Below are 15,830 nucleotides of genomic sequence, written 5' to 3' on the forward strand. Positions count from 1 at the left end.
TTGAATCATGAACACGGTATGGCTTTCTACGTATTTACATTTTCTTTGCTGTCTTTCGACCCTGTTTTATAGCTTGCAGACTATACATTTTGCACTTTTTTGGTTAAACTTATTCATAAGTATTTTATTTTATTTTTTGATATTCTTTTCTTTCCTAGAAAAATACAGTTAATTGATGTATATTGATCTTGTACCTGACAACCTTACTGAACTTCTTTATTCTAATAGGTTTTCTGTGTATGTATTCCTTAAAATATTCTATATACAAGATCCGTTCATGTAAAAATAGAAATGGTTTTACTTCTTCCTTTCTAATCTAGATACTTTTTATTTCTTTTTCTTATCTAATCGCCCTGACTAGACCCTCCAGTACAATGTCGGAAGGAAGTAGTTAGAATAGATACCCTTATTTTGTTTCTGATCTTCGGGAGAAAGTATTCAGTATTATGTGTGATGTTAGCCGTGAATTTTTTGTAGATACCTTTTATCAGAAAGAGGAAGTTCCCTTGTATTTCTAGTTTTTTAAGACTTCTGTAAGGTTGGAGGTAACATTCCCTCTTTCATACGTGGTTTAGCAATATGAGTTTTCTCTTTTTTCACCTTGGTCGATTTGGCTAAAGCCTTGTCCATTTCGTTGATCTTTTTTAACAATCAACTTTTGGTTTTGTTGTTTTCTCTATTGGTTTTGTATCCTCTATTTCATTAATGTCTTCTCTGATCTTTATTATTTCCCTCCTGCTTTCTTTGGGTTTAGTTTCCCTTTTTTTCTAGTTCCTTAAGGTGGGAGATTAGGTTGTTGATCATGAGATCATTTTTATATAGGTGTTCAGAGCTATAAATTTCTCTTTAGTCACTGCTTTCACTGCATCCAATACATTTTGGTATATTTTATCTTCACTTTTATTCAGCTCAAAGTATTTTCTGATTTCCTTTGTGATTTCTTCTTTTACCCATTGGCTATTTAAAAGTACGTGACTTGATTTCTTCGTATTTGTGAGTTTCACAAATTATTTGTGTTGTCGGTTTCTCATTTCATTCCTTTGTGGTCAGAGAACATACTCCGTATGGCTTAAATCCTTTGAAATTTATTGAGTCTTGTTATACAGCTCTGCGTATGGTCTGCCTTGGATTGTGTTTTGTGTGCACTTGAAAAGAATGTGCATTCTACCGTTGTTCCATGGAGTGATCCGAAGATGTCTTTTCTAGGTCGTCTATAGTATTGTTCGTATCTTCCATTTCCTTGTTGATCATCTATTTTTTTTCTAGCCACTATTAAACATAGGCTAGTGAAGTCTCCCATTATTATCACTGATGGCATATGTATTTTTTATTTTCTTTCTATAAATATTTCCTGCTTAGCCCTCTACTCATTTGCTATACTTGAAAAGCATATGTAAACCTTAAATGCCCCACCAGAGGTCATCCACCTCTCTGCTCCTTTTGTTGACATGCACACCAGAGAGGGACACAAAACTTTGGGGATGGATAGGAGTAACTGGGGGTGGGGGGGGGAGTCCCGGAGCTTGGTGGTACAAAGGATCAGCATGAGTACGGTAGTGGCAGACTTAAAAGGTCATGTCAGGTCAAATATGATGGAAGTCTGAATTGAGTTAAACTAGGAAATTTCAAAGCTCAGTCCATACTCTAAGTTGTAGAGCAGAAGTCACAGATAAGTATGAGCTCATGGTTAATTGATTTTTGACAAGAGTGCCAAGACAATGCAATGAGAGACAGAATAGTCTTTTCAACAAATGGTGCCAAGGCAGCTAGATATCCACATGCAAAAAGAAAGAAAGAAAGAAAGAAAGAAAGAAAGAAAGAAGAAAGACAAAAGAAAGAAGAAAGAAAGAAAGAGAAGAAAGAAAGAAGAAAGAAGGAAGAAAGAAGAAAGAAAGAGAAGAAAGAAAGGAGAAAGAAAGAGAAGAAAAGAGGGGCGCCTGGGTGGCGCAGTCGGTTAAGCGTCCGACTTCAGCCAGGTCACCATCTCGCGGTCCGTGAGTTCGAGCCCCGCATCAGGCTCTGGGCTGATGGCTCAGGGCCTGGAGCCTGTTTCCGATTCTGTGTCTCCCTCTCTCTCTGCCCCTCCCCCGTTCATGCTCTGTCTCTCTCTGTCCCAAAAATAAATAAAAAACGTTGAAAAAAATTTAAAAAAAAAAGAAAGAGAAGAAAAGAGAGAGAAGAAAGAAGAAAGAAAGAAAGGAAGAAAGAAAGAAGAAAGATGAAAGAAAGAAGAAATAAAGAGAAGAAAGAAGAAAGAAAGAAGAAAGAAAGAGAAGAAAGAAAGAAAAAAGAGAAGAAAGAAAGAAAAAAGAGAGAAGAAAGACAGAAGAAAGAGGAAAGAAGAAAGGAAGAAAGAAAGAAGAAAGAAAGAAGAAATACAAAAGAAAGAAGAAAGAAAGAAGAAAGAAAAAAGAGAAGACAGAAGAAAGAAAGAAAGAAAGAAGAAAGAAAGAAGAAATACAAAAGAGAGAAGAAAGAGAAGAAAGAAGAAAGAGAAGAAAGAAAGAAGAAAAAAGAGAGAAGAAAGACAAACGAAAGAAAGAAAGAAAGAAAGAAAGAAAGAAAGAAAGAAATTAGACTCCTACTTCCCACCATATACAAAAAATAATTCAAAAGAGATCATAGACCTAAATGTAAGAGCCAAACCTATAAAACTCTTGGAAGAAAATAAAGGAGTAAAATCTCATGACCCCGGGTTAAGCAACGTCTTCTTAGAGACCACACCAAAAGCATAAGCAATTAAGGACAAAATACATTAATTAGACTTCATCAAAATTAGACACTTTTGTGCGTCAACAGACGTCTTTAAGAAAATGAAAAGACAATTCACATAAGTGGAAAAATACTTGCAAATAATATATCTGATAGGGCCTTGTGCCCAGAGTAAATAAAGAACACCATTTAACAATTTTTTTAAAAAAAACATGCACAATTAAATGAATTAAAACAGGGGCAAAGGATTGAATGGACCTTTCCCCGAAGAAGATATACAAATGGCCAACAAGCACTTGCTTAACATCATTAGTCATCAGGGAAGAAATGTCAACCAAAATCACAGTGAGCTTGCAGCACGGCCACGGGTGTTGCCACCGCCTTAGCATTTTGGAATCAGGAGAGCCGAGCCCATGCCCGGGCAGGGTAGAGGGTGGTGGGCAGGTCTGGCCTCCTGTCACCATGGACAGTTTTTCCTTTTCCTAAGTGGACTGTCAGCTATCCAGCCAGATCCGCTCTTTCACCTTCAAGGTAGAGGAAGAGGATGATGTGGGGCATGTGCTGGCTTTGACCACGCTCTGCCTCATCAAGGGGGCCAAAGGTCAGTGTAATGTCCTAGAAGTCATGGCCGGGAACCAGGACCGCCAGGATACTGCAGTCCCGGTGGCCAACCTCAAGTTGTCCTGAGTTGTCCTGAGTTGTCCAACTCACGCTCAGGTTGGAGGACGTCCAGCTCCAACCCCCTGTAACCTTCCATCTGGAGTTGGGTTCCGGGCCTGCGCGGATCGCGGGGCAACGCGAAAAGCAATGACGTTTCTGATGAAGAAGAGAGTGAAGAGGGGAGTGAGGAGGAGGAAGCCGAGTTGTGCCCCATCCTGCTTGCCAAGAGGCAAGGGGGCAGGCCCCAGCCTCCTTGGGTGGCAGGACCTCTGAACTTCTATTCTGACCCTCTTTCCCCACTTTACCTATGAGATCGGAGGTCAGCATCGGAAGCTCAGGACTACAGATGTTTAATACTTCCCACATTTTTCGATAAAGGTTGAAATACAGCGACGTGGAGTGGGGTTTCTTTTTTTTTCTGCAAAAACAAACAAATCAACAACAACACGGCACTAGGATGGCTATACTAAAAAAGATGGACAAGGATAAGTGTTGACGAGGGTGTGGAGAAATCGGCACTCTTACACATCGACAGAGGGAATGTTAAAGGGCGTAGGCCCTTTGGGAAATAGTTTAGGTGTTCTTTCAATAATTAAACATACAGTTACCACACGACCCAGAAATTCTATCCTGAGCCGTATCCTCAAGGGAAAGCAGATGTCCGTGAAAAACTCGGACATGAATGTTCGTAGAAGCATCATTCATAAGATCGAAACTGGAAAAAACCTGGGGCGCCTGGGTGGTTCAGTCAGTCGGGTACCCGACTCTTGATTTTGGCTCAGGTCATGATCCCAGGGTCGTGGGACTGAGCCTCATATGGCGCTTCACCCTGAGCGTGGAGGCTGCTTAAGATTCTCCTTCTCGAAATGAGTCAGTCCAAAAAAAGGACAGATATCATATGTTTTCACTCATATGTGGAAGTTGAGAAACTCAACAGAAGACCACGGGGGAAGGGAAAGAAAAAGAGTAGTTCCGAACAGAGAGGGAGGCAAGCCATCAGAGGCTCTTAAATACAGAGAACAAACTGAGGGTGCAAGGGGGTGGCGGGGAAAACGGGTGATGGGCATTGAGGAGGGCACGTCTTGGGACGAGCCCTGGGTGTTTTACTTAAGTGATGCATCACGGGAATCTACTCCCAAAACCAAAAGCACGCTGTATACAGTATATGTTAACTAACTTACTAACTTGTCCATAAGTGATATAAAAAAAATAATAATAATAATAAAATCCACAAATAAATAAAATAAGAAAGATTCTCTTTCTCCCTCTGCCCCTCTCCCCTGTTCTCTTGCTCACTCGCTCCCGCTCTCTCTCTCCCTCAAAGAAAACAAATGGAAAAAACCATCAACTGAAAACTGGATAAGCAAAATGTGGCATAAGCGTACAATGTAATATTATTTGGCCATAGAAAGGAATAAAGTTCTGACACCTGCTACAACGTGAATGAATCTTGAAAACATTATGTTAAGTGAAGGAAGCCAGACAAACTGTATGCTTCGTAAAAACCACTGAATTTCATATTTTAAAATATTGAACTTTATGTTCTGTGAGTTACACCTCAATAAAGCTACCAGCTTTTAAAATACGCATAAGATCATTTCCCGACTCTTAAGAAAGTCACGCTGTAGCATGGGTAAAATGGTCATTGCTGGTGTTTAGACTTGAGCCTCTGCCTTCACTTCTGACTCGAGAAGTCAGTGCATTCAGGATAGACTCCTGTTACCCTGTTACCTGTTACCCACCTGGAAGACAATTGTGCTGAACATCAGGGTAATGCCATACCCCATTGTGCCAACCGTCTGCCCAACTGTGGGCATACACACAGTCGACACCCAGAAATTCTCATTGAACTACACTGGTTTCTACCAAATTCCCTCAGCTTGTCTGTGGGAAGCTCAGTTAGTCCCCTGCTGGATCACTCTGGTTCTAAGGGTTTTTTTTAGCGCTTATTTATGATTGTTGAGACAGAGAGAATCAGAGTGCAAGCGGAGGAAGGGCAGAGAGAGAGGGAGAGAGGGAATCCGAAGCAGGCTCCAGGCTCCGAGCTACGGGCCCGGAGCCCGACGTGGGGCTCGACCTCACGGACCGCGGGATCGTGACCTGAGCTGAAGTCAGATGCTTAACCGACTGAGCCACCCAGGCGTCCCTCTGGTTCTAGATACCAGTCCCATCTCCCTGGATGATTTACTATCTCAGAGATCTTTCTGTTTTCACTAACCTTCCTGGCGGATATGCGTCTGGCTTGTTCTAACTCAACCAAAGTCCATTTCTGACCATGCCGAGTAAATCTCCTTTCAGCTACCTGTCAAGTGACCTCATATGGCTGGAGACGCAATATGGTCTAATACGAGAGCAGAGCAGTTAAGAGTCCAAGCCCAGTCCAAGTACTCTCTCCAGTTCAGATAAATAGCAAAGGTAGGTCTCTCCTCTTTCTCCCCCAACCTCCTCTTTTCTTTCCTTTTAGAAAATTAAGTACAATGTATTGTGAAATTGTTTTCTGTACAACACCCAGTGCTCATCCCAACAGGCGCCCTCCTCCGTGCCCCTCACCCACTTTCCCCTCCCTCCCACCCCCCATCAACCCTCAGTTTATTCTCAGTTTTTAAGAGTCTCTTATGGTTTGCCTCCTTCCCTCTCTGTAACTTTTCTTCCCCTGTTCCCCTCCCCCATGGTCTTCCGTTAAGTTTCTCAGGATCCACCTGTGAGTGAAAACATATGGTATCTGTCTTTCTCTGTATGGCTTATTTCACTTTAGCAGAAGACCCTCCAGTTCCATCCATGTTGCTGCAAATGGCCAGATGTCATTCTTTCTCATTGCCGGGTAGTACTCCCTCGTGTATACAAACCACATCTTCTTGATCCATTCGTCAGTCGGTGGACATCTCGACGTCACGCTGCAGGAAGAATGATCTTGAAAAAGCGTGCCTCGGATCAGGCCCCTTCCTTGCTGAATTGCTACAACAGACCAAATGCTTCATGTCAGGTGCACTCCTAAGCGCCCTGTGTCTATTGACGCCTTAAATATTCACAACAGTATGTATTCCTCTTCTCACTTTACGGATGAGCACGATGAGGCACGGAAAGGTTAAGTTGCTTACCCAAGAGAGCGCATTCACTACCAAGACAGCGTGGCTCCGGAGTCCTTGATCTCGGCATCGCACCGTCCCCATGCCGTCCCCCTGTGGGCCGTTCATGCCACTGACAGTACAATTCTTACCGTGGTTTTCAAGGCCTACGTGATCTACTCCCTGCCTTGCTCGTCCTCTACTGCTGCCCAGTACTTGAGCTCCCCAGGCCCCAGTCCCGGGCCCGCCTCTTCCCCGGCACCTTTGCACTTTCAGTTGGCTCTGTAATGCGTCTCCTCCCCTCTCCCCTCCTTCACACGTCTGGCTGTTGAAATGTTACCATGCCCGAGATCTTCCCCCATCTTCCTTTCTTAGCAATACTCCCTCTCCAGCTCTCTCTCCCCAGCTGATTCCAGCAGCCTCCTCATTTTTGTTCCTGTCACTTCTCTCAATGTGTCTACCAGACCATGAGCGGCCTCCCCCGTTGGGCTGTGGGATCTTGAAGACAGGAGCTGTGTCTATCTATCTGCTCTCTATCTGGCCCAAGGTCAGCACTTAATCAAAATTGGCTTCATGAACAATGAAGAAGACTTCACCCGAACCTTTGTTACGGCACATGTCCACATATATTGCCATTACGCTGAACTTGTGAAACCAGGGCTCTGTTTTGTTCATGTGTGTGCCCCTGTGTCTAGTATATTCACACCAGAACGCTTTAATAGATACTGAATAAGGAGAATGGATAAAGGAGTGAGCCATTAAGGACCAGGATTTGCCAAGAAAGGCTTTATAGAAGAGGTATACTTAAATGCCTTACTTCAGTTGCCAAAAACATTTTTCAAGCATAAAAGATATGCATTTTTAAGGCTCCTTATGAAGCAAACAGTTCTTGCTAAATAACATATCAATCATTCAAATGTAACCGAGAAAATACCATATGGATACTTTTATTGCAAAAAAAAAAAAAAAAAAAGCCACGGGTTTAAGTTCTATATGAACTTACAGAAAGAGAGAATTTTGCCAAACATTTAAATAGCGACAAGGTGTTAATGTTGGTTTCCAAATCCCCAAAGTGGCAGACCATATATCTGAACAGGATCAAGGCCCAGCTGATTTAATCCTCAACAACAGTAGTTAGTGGGGATCAACTCCTTTTTAATTCAAATGAGTTGACGAATAAGACAGACATGGATGAAATGAGCTGTTGTATACGCTGTTTTGTTTTACTCAGACTTAACCTATAATTTATCTGAAGCGAAGAATGACTTGCTTCAGACAAATCTGTGAAGCCAGAGTGCAGGCTAAGAAGCCTAAGCTCTATCATTTACCTGCTGTGTGACTTCAGGCAAATTATTCTCTAAACGTTGGTTCCCTGGCTTCTAAAGTGGGCATAATGGTAGTATCTGCCTCAGTGAATATAAAATGCTTCCCGTAGTGCCTGGCATGCAGAAATTCTTTACGGAGTGTTAGATATTGATAGTAGTGTTTTGGGTACTGGATTAGTCAAGAGATCTGAGTTCTAGTGCCCATTCTTTCGCTAACTAGTTGCAGGACTTTGGGCAAATTCCTTGGCCGTTTTCTGTCCCAGGTTCCCTTTCGGAAGAGGAGGGCATTCCCATGACTATTTGTTTCAGATATCTGCTGCTGGATCGTAAGCCAGTGATTACGATTAAAGTGACAATTCAGTATTCTCATAACCCTGTGGGTTCGCTGGTATTAGCCGGAAGGTTCTTTTGCTCTACGTAGTATCGCTGAGGTCACTCAGGGAGCTGCATTCCGTTGGGAGTTTGGCTGGGACAGTACCATGTGAAGTGGCCTCTCGCCACCGACGGTCTCTCTCCCTGTGTCCTCTTTCCACCCCAAGATGCAGTCTTCCCATAGGGCAAGTTCCAACGTAGAGGGTTCATCCAGTCTCCTTGTCATCTTGCTTGCTCATGTTCCGTTGGCCAAAGCCAGTCAGATGGGCAAACCTAAATCCGTTTGGAAGAAGCCTACACAAGGTATGAATGCCGCGAGGTGTGTTTCATTGGAGCCCATCAACGGAACAGTCTACCCCACCATGATTCCAGATTTTCCTCAGAATCAGCATACGCCATCATAGGTCGAATTCCTTTGTCTTCCACCGCGCCCCCCCCCCCAAAAAAAGCGCTGTAGACAAATTTTCCCCTTCTGTTGTAGTTCTCCCTAACTGTTGACTTGGCTCCTCGTCTTCCTGGATCCAATACACTACTTGAACACGCTAACGTTCTGATCCCTTCGGATTGATTCCAAGTACTATTCCCCACCCCACAAAAATGTCAGTACGTTTCCTTAGGGTTCCCTTACTTAGTCTGCTCTCTTTCCCCATCTCTTTTCTCCTTTGGTGCATCCCTGAGAGGCACTTACATAAGGTTTGCAGCTATAGCTTCTCGGTGTTTCCACAGGTCTGATCTTGCTATTTTGTGGGGCTTTCCCTTTACGTCCTACTGGGAACAGAACAAGGGTGGCTGTCCTCGCCTAACGTTCAAGCGCGTCTTCTGTGTCACGCGCCTCAGCAAATGCTCATCACCTGCCTCTTGATGCGGGAAGGAGAAGTTTCGAGTTTTCTATCCAGCTGGAGCCATCTAGGGGGCGTGTGGGTGCAGGGAAACCCCCAGGGCCCCAGCCGACAGCCTACACGCATTCTGAAAGCCAAAGCGACAAACCGCTGTTCATTCGTAGGAGCTGTTTCACACTCTCTTCAGGGACATACCTTGTTGCTGATATAAAAACTGTATCCAGGGGCTGGGGTTTTCATCTCAAAATACCCCCTCCCTCATCTCTGGGGGAGTCATTTCAGGTTGAAATGGAAACCTAGCAACCATCTGGTTAATAGGATCAATTCAGGCAGCAGGAGGTCTGGCCGGAGGTACAGAGTTTAGCATTTAGTAACAATAAAGAGCGTCTAGGCTTTCCACAAAGCTATAAAAAAAAAAAAAAAAAAAAAAAAAAAAAAAAAACTTGTTTAAAAGGCATTTCAGGAGGCTAAACGATCACTTCCCTGGGATTCTTCTCTTTAGAAATCCACAAAACAAAAATCACGCACATCTTATCTGATAATTGCTATTAACTATGCTGTCGTGTTTTCCCGATATCATCTAATATGTCATTCGTAAGACCTAGAATAGAGCTAGGGTGGTTCCTTCAAAAAAGCCTCATGCCAGGAAGTTACGAATGTGTCAAACCGTCACAGTTTCGAGAAGGCACACTGACAGAATTTTTGAAACTATATATTTTATAAAGTAATATGGATCCATGCATGAGACATCAGCATTTGAATACAAACCACCTGACGTGTGTGGTCCTTTCTTTTTTAATTTTTTTTTCAACATTTATTTTTGAGAGCGTGAGAGGGACAGAGTGCGAGCAGGGGAAGGGGCAGAGAGAGAGAGAGGGAGACACAGAATCTGAAGCAGGCTCCAGGCTCCAGGCTCCGAGCTGTCAGCACAGAGCCCGTCGCGGGGTTCGAACCCATGAACCGTGAGATCATGACCTGAGCCAAAGTCGGACGCTTAACCGACTAAGCCACCCAGATGCCCCCATGTGTGATCCTTTCTGAAGACAGATTAAAAATATATGCTTGACATGAATTTGCTCACTTTTAACTTAAGTGTAAATATATCTGAGGTTATGTAAGTGTGTTTTGAAAAAGAACTCAACTACCAGTAAAAATCGAATGTTCCCCAAATTCTCCAGTTTATGTAAATGATCCGAGAATATTATGCTGCCTATATGTATGCGTTTTTTAAGAAAATCATTTTAAGAACAAGAATTTTAACACGAGAAACAGTAGAAAGAATAATAAGTTAAATACACTAAAATAGAAAATATATTATTCATTGTGTCTGTTTCTAGCAGTCCTGCATAATGGAAAAATTCTTCTCTTAAAAAGACTAAGATTTTTGTGCATGCGCAGAAAATATCTGAGCAGATCTACAAGAGAATATTAACAGTGTTTCACTCTGGGTAGAGAAACCAGGAGTGGCAGGGAGATTTAGTTCACGTTTTGTATCTTCATCAGAGGGTGGACTTTTTAACATTATTGTGCATGGCTTCATCATACAAACTTAGATGAAAAAAGACAAACTTAAGCTTTTAATTTTATTCTGTTAGCCTTATCCCCAGGTCACAACTAGAACTTAATAGGGATACAATTCATAGAATTTGTGGCACTTTGGAGCTGGAGAGATCATCCGTCCCGCGATATCAGCTATTTCTAAACTAGTGCAAAGTTTACTCAGTTTGCCTAACACTAGATGCAACTATATTCCAATAGAGCTACAGAATTTGGGCAGCCGTTGGAATTCACCTTCATGGACCCTGACCTACAGTTGAAGGTGTGTAGGATAGGTTTCCCTTTTGCTCCTCAGTGCCATTAAGTGCCAAGATCATTCCTTCAAGAAATGGGCAGGATGGGCAGAAGAGGTGTTTGCCTACCAGGGCAAGGGTTAAGACACCAGAAGGGTTCCCTCCCACCTACCTCTGATTTCCAAATACATTCCGTTACAGATTTCGACTTTGAATGAAGACACTGCCATTTACTGAGGTGCATATGTCCCTGTGAGGGGTAAAGCAATAAAACACAACCCAAAGAAGAGTTGAACCTGCTGCTTCTTTCCTGAACATTAGGAAGAAAGCAGGGGAAGGGAGAAGAAAACTTGGGGGTACCAGAGAGACGAAAAGGTAGACTGAGGAAAGCTTGGTCCACTTCACTCTTCTGCCTACAGAATCCTACTGCCATGTCATAAGCTTTAGAAAGTGATTTTGGGTGATAACTTGAGCCTTTGTAAAACTGAGCAACCCCAGAAGTTCCTCACGTTTGAAAATCCCAGTAGCTCCCCTCCCTGTGATCTCTCCGCTGTCTCCTCACCCTTTTCTGGGGAGAGCATGACTTATCGGTTTACTCTATCCTCGTATGGAGACTCCTGAGCCCAAGGCTTTGCTTGGAAACCATGTTGTCAGTGTTGAGTATCACAACCTAATGAGAAGGAGAGACATTGAACAACTGAAAGGAGAGCGCACACACGCATACACATCACCTCCTCATTAACTACTCATCTTTCAGGGCTCCAGGAATTGGGTAATTATCATTATCATGTTTCTTACCTTCTTCGCCACGCCATAAAAATCTTCGCGGGTAGCGACTGTGTCTTCTATCGCGGGATCTCCCAGCCACCCCACCTGGCATACAGTAGGCTCATAATACATTTTCGGTGAAGGAAGGAAGGAAGGAAGGAGGTGAAGCCACTTAACCGAATGTTAACACAAAAACTATAAATTTCACTCTATAGAGAAGACAAATTTCAAAAGAATTATGAATGCACAGCCCCCTACCCCCGCCCGCCACCCAGCGATGATTCTTAGGAATTCTCCATGGCTGTCACAGCCTCCTCCCATGTCTTCCAGGAAGAGAGAATTCTAAATGATGCTTATTTAAGAATTCTCAGGTTTTAAGATTTGGAGTTTGTAGGGAGGAATGTTGGACAGTGAGCTGAAAATGAGAGAAGAATGAGAAGGAATGGGAAGGACCAGCCGTGCCGGGTGGGGAAAACCAAGGCAAGAGTTAAGAGAGTTGGCAGAATCCCCAGGGCGAGCTTGTGTCAGGTTGACTATTCCCATCTCAAGTTTGCACACGCCTCTGGAACTCCCTGAAGTCTTTTGTGAGGGAAAACCCCACCTACAGGCTCTGGATGAAACGTCCCTCCCGGCTTCTAGAAATGAGTCCCCTGGTCCTACTATGACTCATTTCCTGGAAAAGTCGTAACTGGTCTAGCCTGACCTTCAGAGCCTGAAGGAGTGCAGATTCGTCTTTCAAATTCAAGAAGAATTTAGAGAAACCATTCAGAAAAGCCTCAAAGACCACTCGCTCCGTCTCCTGCTTTATCAAGAACTTCATGAACATCGTTGCCGGTACTTTCTTCGGCATGTTCTGGGTGAATCAGCACGAAAACAAAGTGACTCCACTGCCAAGTTGAAATTGAATTCTGCAAAGGATGTTATTTCTGGTTTTGAAAAAACTGCGCTCAGAACTTGAACCTAAAGTAATAACACACCCTTTCCGGCCTTAGGGAGTCATCCCTATAACCTGAAGCTTGGTGCGATCTCTGGGTTTAGCGGTGCTGCGATTGCTTATGGCTCTTTGTTTGTCACAACAATTCCCATCTTGTTTTCTACCTTGGCGTTGGTAACCGTAGCTTACCTTTCAGGAAAAAATGTATTTGTGTTGCCCTCACCTGTGTATGATTACCCGGCAAGCGGAAAACCCAGTCTTGAGAAGACGCCACCCATGATTCCTTCCTCTCTTCTGCCAAGCTCTTGGGACTTTAACTGTTTGATCGGGACAGGTTCTTTTCTCCAATCCAGTCGTGCCCTTTCAGGCTGCGTGTGAGTATGACCTACGGATTCAGGCCCTACACTGTAGCAAGCCGCAAAGTTGTCGGTGGGCCTTCCCTAAAATAACTGCAGTCAACCGAAAGACGCGGATAATGCCCCACCACGAGCAAGTTGGTGTGTTTGGCAGTGTGGTGTTGCGGGAATGCCTGTGTGGCTTTGTGAGTACATCTGGCCTGAGTACATTAGCATCTATGGACGAGCAAGTCGAAGCCTTCCGGCACAGGACGGATGATACGTGCACCATCATGGCAATAAGGCCCCGGCTGTGCTCCAGAAGGGCTTCCGGCCAGCAACTCTGCCCCAGAGCTGAGCTAGTGGCCCCCGTATGACCAGGGAGCATAGTGGGCAGTTCTGCCTGGTTCAGAGCCACACGGGCAGGAAAGCCAATGTGAAGCCCCAGCTGCCACCTGGAGTGTCACCTGTCAAGAGAATCTGGGCAGCTACAGAGCCCATCCGGTAGCCATGCTTGGGCAGGAAATGAAGCCGGCGGTGCAGCCCAACAGTGAAGAATAGAGCCTCTGGCTCTGAATAACCGGAAAGCCTTAACAGTGACACTGGACAGCCTCAGAAGCTAGTCCACCCCCCCCCCCCCCCCCCGCCAGCCCCAGAGCCCAGCCAGTGATGCAGTCCAGTCATGACGCATTCCCTGCGGCCCCTCCCCACAACAACGACCACAAAAAGCCCGGGAAAAGTGACCCCACCCAACTGTAGAGCCAAGTCTTTGGCCCCGCCCAACTGCAAGACACAACTGGACGCTCCTCCTGACCGAAGGATCTGGCCAGTGAGCCCGACCAGCAACCGAGCACAACCAGGGGCCTACCTGATCACGAAGCCCAGCCTACAGCCCAGCCCGACTCCGGGGCACGGCGCGAATCCTTGCCTCATCGCAGAGCACCGTTGGGGATCACAGCGTGTGAGACCCCACACCCAAGGCTGCGGCGTGTTGCCCAAATAGAGACCCCCAAAAGGAAGCTCCGCCTTCCCAAGGATGGCACCGACTGACCCATCCTGGGCGCCAGGCTGAGCCGAGTGGTGCAGAACTATCCCCGCCCAGGTGAATCTGTAATGTCTACAGGAGGAGACCCCTTATTCAGATGAATAGAGACCAATGCAAGGGATCGAAGATCATGGAAAAAAAATCAGGTAAACGTGACATCGCCAAAGACACTAAGGAAGCTCCGATAACTGACGGTGAGGAAAGAGAGATCTATCAACCGCCAAGGAATTCTGATAAGGAATTCAGAATAACCCTCATAAAGACGTTCAGCGAACGACAAGGACACACAGGCAGACACCAAAATTAGGAAAACGATGCAGGGACATAATGAGAAGCTCAGCAAAGGAATAGAAACCATAAAAAAAACCAAACCGAAATCCAAGAGCTGAGAAATGCAACGAGTTCACTGAGAAATTCGATAGAAACTGTCACAACCAAGAAGTTACTCAAATGGACAGCAAGGACACGAAAATGCGCTCAACATCACCCATCGGCAGGGAAATACAAATCAAAACCACAACGAGACGTCACCTCACACCTGTTAGAACGGCTATTATCAAAAAGACGTAACAAGTGCTCGGGAGGGTGTACAGAGAAGGAACCCTGGTGCAGCGCTGGTGGGCATGCCAACTGATGCAGCCACTGCGGAAAACAGTACGGAGGGTCCTCAAAAAGTTAAAAATAGAACTACACTACGACCCAGCAATTCCTCTTCTGGGTGTATATGCAAAGGAAATGAAATCATCGTATCAAAGAGATATCTGCAAACTCATATTCATAGCAGCATTATTTACAAAAGCCAAGACATGAAAACAAACTGAGTGTCCATCAATCACTGGATGAATGGATAAAGACTATATATATATGTATATATATATATATTCATTTTTAAATTTTTTTTAAACATTTATTTTTGAGAGACAGAGTGTGAGCGGGGGAAGGGCACAGAGAGAGGGAAACGCAGACTCCGAAGCAGGCTCCAGGCTCCGAGCCATCAGCACAGAGCCCAACGCGGGGCTTGAACTCACGAACTGCAAGATCATGACCTGGGCCGAAGTCGGACGCTCAACTGACTGAGCCACCCAGGCGCCCCTGGATATACTCTTCGTATTTATATTCAGCCATAAAAAAAACTCATGAAATCTTGCCATTTGCAAAAGCGTGGATGAAACTTGAGGGTGTCATGCTAAAGAAATCAGAGAACTAAATCGGAAATAAATCAGACAGAGACAGACCAATACTGTATGATCTTACATATACGTGGAACCTAAAACACTTGAACTCCTAGAAACAGAGGACAGATTGGCGGTTGCCAGAGGCAAGGAGTGTAGAGTGGGGGAAATGGATGAAAGTAGTCAAATGGTACAAACGTCTAGTTATAAGGTGATTAAGTTCAGGGGATGTAATGGACAGCATGACAACAATACCGTATTGTGTATTTGGAAGTCGCTAATGAAGCAGAATGTAAAAGTTCCCACCACACACACACACAAATTAGAACTATGTGAGGTGATGGAGGTGAGGTAATTCACCTTATCGTGGTAATCATTTTGCAATATATACATATATAAAATCACGACATTGTACACCTTAAACTCACACAACGTCATATGTCAATTACATCTCCAGAAAGCTGGAGAAAACGGGGGGGGGGGGGGCCTAAATGATTGAAAAATGGGCGGGGGCCCCTAAATGATTGACATGATTAATATCTAATCAAATCTAAGGAGGTGGCCCATTCTCCCATTTCTGGAGTAGATTGTTACAGTTTATATTTTCCTGTTTGGGGCAGTTCAGCCACAGCCCAATGTGTCATCACAACTTAGCAATGTGGCTCCTGTGACTCTTCCAAATTGGGACAACTAGCAAAATGTGTTCCCATAAATGGCAGTTTCACTACTAAATTCTGGGGAGAAACCAGGAGACATGTAAGACAGACTCGCATGGGGAAAACAGTAAGTACGTTTTGCTAAAGTAAAATACGT

General features: G+C 44.3%; 1 pseudogene; it reads left to right on the forward strand.

The window, feature by feature from the left end:
- LOC121026012 (nucleoplasmin-3-like) overlaps window positions 1–3,683 on the forward strand; it is a 62,075-nt pseudogene extending 58,392 nt beyond the window's left edge.
- The last annotated feature ends 12,147 nt before the right edge of the window (window positions 3,684–15,830 follow it).

The sequence above is a fragment of the Herpailurus yagouaroundi genome, unplaced genomic scaffold (assembly GCF_014898765.1).
Source record: "Herpailurus yagouaroundi ecotype Mexico unplaced genomic scaffold, PumYag 67793, whole genome shotgun sequence".
NCBI lineage: Eukaryota > Metazoa > Chordata > Mammalia > Carnivora > Felidae > Herpailurus > Herpailurus yagouaroundi.